This window comes from Saimiri boliviensis, chromosome 5 (genome assembly GCF_048565385.1).
Source record: "Saimiri boliviensis isolate mSaiBol1 chromosome 5, mSaiBol1.pri, whole genome shotgun sequence".
Lineage (NCBI taxonomy): Eukaryota > Metazoa > Chordata > Mammalia > Primates > Cebidae > Saimiri > Saimiri boliviensis.
This window is the reverse complement of record NC_133453.1, coordinates 147,691,745-147,696,259: the sequence shown is the minus strand read 5'-3', so window position 1 is coordinate 147,696,259 and position 4,515 is coordinate 147,691,745. Positions and strand designations below refer to the sequence as shown.

Genomic DNA, 4,515 nt, shown 5'->3' with positions numbered 1-4,515 from the left:
AAATATATTTGTACCCCAAAGTCATAGAGATAATCTACTTTTAATTTCTGCTAGAAGGTTAATTATTTTAGCTTTCACATTTAGGTCCCAATGCCATTGCAGATTATGTATTGTATACAGAGTGAACTGGAAAAACCAAAAATATTGGGGGTTTATTTGCCTATTTTAAGTTGATGTATAAAGAAATACTTTAGTATATCATTTTTGCTTATTTACCAGGCAAACATTGTTGAAATTAGGGCAGAAATAAGACTTGAAGCAAACCAAAACACTTCCGTTCAAAAACTCCAGTAGGTTCTCAAAGTGAGTATCTCAGAGAGACCCACACTCAGCTCTGTTCGGGAAGAGGAATGCAACAGTTGTGAAACATAACCAGAAACACCTACACTTCATCCTTTCTGTTTCACCTAAAGCAAAAGCAAAGCAAAACAAAGCAAAAACAACAGACAATATGGGATTCAAGGAAAGAAATTCCGAGTGTTGCAGCCAGTAAGGGGAATCGAAATCAGGCATAGAGGAGAAACCTATTTTACCAGAAGAGAGTAAGAAACGTTTTATGAGGGACACAGCCTCAAATGCAGGGAAATCAAAAAAGCCTGAGATTTGCTCAGAATATTTTACAATGTTACCCTCTTCTTCAGACCTTATGATCACACAAAGGCAGCTCCAAGATAATAAAATAAATTACAGCTGAAACAGCTGGCAAGATACAAAACAGCTCTAAGTGGTAGAACACAGGAAGGAAATCTCTGAAAATAAAAGGGGAGACAAAAACAAGGCTCCCAAAATTATTTTGAAGTCTTTGGTACTTTTAGCTTCAACAAATATTAAACAAATCACAATTCCTAGCCAGATGAACACAAATCCTCACATTTAAAATCCTAATTACCTCAGTTACCATTGGCTGATATAATATGTTTAGCTTTAAGTGAAGAAAGGTCATGCCCAAACAAAATGAAAAACACAGACTACATCAACAATTCAATAATCAGACCCAGACTATATGATACGACAAAGATGTTTAAATCATCAGAGAATTTAAGACAGCTACGGTTAATATGTTAATGTCCCTAATGAAAAAAGTAGACAACATTCAAAAACAGATGGTAATGGAAGCAGAGATAAAAATCTTTAAATAAAATGCAAGAAATACCAAACACCGTAATAGAAAATTAAAAAAAAATTTCTTTGATAGACTTTTGACATAGCTGAGGAACGAATCAGTGAACTGGATAAGTAAATAGAAAACTTACAATTGGTGCTTGCTTTAGCAGAATATACACTAAAATTGGAAGGTACACAGAAGGGTAGCATGGCCCCTGTACAAAGGTGTCAAGCAACTTTGGGAAGCGTTCCATATTTTTCAAGTTGAATAAAAAATAAGACATCTTCTGTTTTCCAGAGATCCATTTTACAAATAACAATATTCATAGAGTCAAAGTAAACATCAATAATACAAACAGCAAAAAAGAGCAGGGGTCAGTATTATTATGTCAGATAATTTTTTTAAACCAACAACAATAAAAAAGGACAAAGAAAGGCACTGTAAAATAAAGGGTTCAACTCAACAAGATGACTTAACTATCTTAAATATATATGCACCCAACATTGAAGCTTGCATGTTTCCAAGAATTCCCAGATTCAGAAAACAAGTACTTCTAGACATTAAAAAAAGGCCTAGGCCACCATACAATAATAGTAGGGGATTTCAACACCCCACTGCCAGTATTAGACAGATTATTGAGGTAGAAACTAACAAAGAAATTCTGAACTTAAATTTGACACAACCAATTGGACCTATAAACCAATAAACAGCTACAGAACACTCCACTCATCAACCACAGAATACACATTCTTCTCATCTGTACATGGAACATACTCTAATACTGACCATGTGCTTAGCCATTAAATAAGTTTTTTAAAAATTGAAATCATATCAATGGTACTTTCAGGTCACAGTAAAATAAAAATATAAATCAGTACCAAGAATATCTCTCAAAACCACGCAATTACATGGAAATTAAATAACTTGCTCCTGAATGACTTTTGAGTAAACAAGAAAATTACGGCCAAAATTTAAAAATTCTTTAGCATAAATGAGAACAAAATACAACATAGCAAAATCTCTGAGATGCATCCAAAGTAGTGTTAAGAGGAAAAGTTTATAATGCTAAATGCCTAAATCAAAAAGTTAGAAAGATCTGAAATTAATAATCTAACATTGCACCTAGAGGAACTAAAAAAAGGTAACAAACTAACTCCAAAGTTAATAGAAAAAAAAAAAGTAATCAGAGCAGAACTGAATGAAATCAAGACCCAAAAACCCATACAAAGGATCAAGAAAACCAACAGCTTGTTCTTTCAAAGGATGAACAAGATAACAAAGAAAAAAAATGGAGATCAAATAAGCACAATCAGAAACAACAGAGGTAACATTACACATGATTCCACAGCAATATAAAAAAAATCATCTGCAACTATTATGAATACCTCTATGTACACAAACTAGAAAACCTACAGAAAAATGGATAAATTCTTGGAAACATGCAACTTCCCAAGACAGAATCACAAAGAAACTGAAACCTTGAACATATCAATAATGACTTCTGAAACTGTATCAGTAATTCAAAACACATCACCAAAGAAAAGCCCTGGACCAAATGGGTTCATAGCCAAAGTTTACTAGACATAGAAGGAAGAATTAATACCACTCCTACTGAAACTATTCCAAAAAACTGAGTAAGAGGGACTTCTCCCTAAATGATTCTATGAAGCCAGCATCACTCTGATTCCAAAATCTGGCAAAGAAACAACAAGAAGAAAATAAAACTACAGGCCAATATCCCTGATGGAAATAGATGCAAAAATACCCAACAAAATAGTAGCAAAATCAATCCAGCAGCACAACAAAAAGTTAATTCACCAAGATCAAATTGGCTTTATTTCCCTGATACAGGGCTTGTTCAACATGTACAAATCAATAAATGTGATTCACCACATAAACAGAATTTTTTAAAAATGTGATCGTCTCAATAGAAAAAATTTTCAATAAAACTAGTCTCCTTCCATAACAAAACCCTCAACAAACTAGACATCAAAGAGACATACTTCAAAATAATTACTGCCATCTAAGGCAAACCCACAGCCGACATTGTATTGAATGGGCAAAAGCTGGAAGCATTAACCTTGAGAACTGGAACAAGATAATAAGGACATCCACTCTCACCACTCCTATTCAACATAGAACTGGAAGTCCTGGCCAGAGCAACCAGGCAAGAGAAATAAATAAAAGGCATCTAAATAGAAAGAGAGGAAGCCAAACTATCTCTCTTTGTTGGTAATAGGATTCTATACCTAGAAAACCCTAAAGACTCCCCCAAAAGGCTCCTAGAGCTGATAAACAACTTCAGTAAAGTTTAAGGATACAAAATAAATATACAAAAACAAGTAGCATTTCTGTACACCAATAACATTCGAAGGAAAGCCAATTCAAGAATTCAATGCTATTTACAATAACCACACACAAACAAAATACTTTGGAATATATCTAACCAAGGAGGTAAAGGATATTTACAAGGACGACTACAAAACACTGCTGAAAAAAATCATATATGACACAAACAAATGAAAAACATTAGACGCTCACAGTTCAGATGAATTAGTATCTTTAACATGGTCACATGTCCTAAAGTAATCTACAGAGTCAATGCTATTCCTATCAAACTATCAAAATCATTTTTACAGAAATAGAAAAAAAATGTATCAGTTTGTTTTCCTGCTACTGATAAATAAATATCTAAGACCGGGCAATTTATAAAAGAAAGAGATTTACTGGACTTACATTTCCACATGGCTAGGGAGTCTCACTATCATGGCAGAAGGCAAGGGGGAGAAAGTCACATCTATGTGGATGGCAGCAGGCGAAAAAAGAGCTTGTACAGGGCAACTCCTGTTTTTAAAATCAACGGATCTCACTATCATGAGAATAGCACAAGAAAGAGCCACCCCCATAATTCAGTCATCCCCCACCGGCTCCCTCCTACAACACATGGGACTTATGGGAGTTACAAGCTATTTGGGTGTGGACTCAGAGTCAAACAATATCAAAAAGTATTCTAAAATTCACATGCAACCAAAAAAGAGCCCAAATAACCAAAGTAACCCTTAACAATAATAACAAAGGTGGAGGCATCACATGGTCATACTTCAAACTATGTTGTAAGGCTACAGTAATCAAAACAACATATTACAGGTATAAAAAGTGATATATAGACCAACGGAACTGGATAGAGAACCCAGGAATAAAGCCACACACCTAATCATTTGTAATCATTATCATCTGATCTTCAACAAAGTCAACAATAATAAGCAATGGGGAAAGGATTCACTATTTAATAGCATAGTGCTGGGCTCACTGGCTAGCTCTATACAAAATATAAAAACTGGACCCTTTGCTTTCACTATATACAAAAATCAACTCAAGAGGGATTAAATACTAAAACACAAGATCTATAA

General features: G+C 34.2%; 1 non-coding gene across 1 annotated transcript; it reads left to right on the top strand.

Annotated features, from left to right (window-relative positions):
• Positions 1–1,262: 1,262 nt before the first annotated feature.
• Positions 1,263–1,364, top strand: LOC120368294 (U6 spliceosomal RNA). The gene has a single exon (XR_005582477.1). It is a non-coding gene; the product is annotated as a U6 spliceosomal RNA (small nuclear RNA).
• The last annotated feature ends 3,151 nt before the right edge of the window (positions 1,365–4,515 follow it).